This window comes from Pomacea canaliculata, linkage group LG3, assembly GCF_003073045.1.
Source record: "Pomacea canaliculata isolate SZHN2017 linkage group LG3, ASM307304v1, whole genome shotgun sequence".
NCBI lineage: Eukaryota > Metazoa > Mollusca > Gastropoda > Architaenioglossa > Ampullariidae > Pomacea > Pomacea canaliculata.
The window spans coordinates 24,221,268-24,221,520 of record NC_037592.1 but is presented as its reverse complement, the minus strand read 5'-3'; positions in this window follow the sequence as shown (position 1 = coordinate 24,221,520).

Genomic DNA, 253 nt, shown 5'->3' with positions numbered 1-253 from the left:
TGTGCTTTTGTTATCTGTTAAAGAATTCTTGTTTGACTTTCATTGATCTTACCCACATGAACAAAGAGCATGTCTTCAGCAAATTTGTGCAAAGTATTAGGGAAATGCGCATCTAGCAAGTACCCTTTTCAGGTGACAAAGCAAGCCTAGGTCAAAATATTACACACTTTACTGCAGGGTTTTACTGTACTCTTTAATTTTACACCCTGGGACAAGCAACATTCTTGCCAACCATCCATAAGCCATAATACAA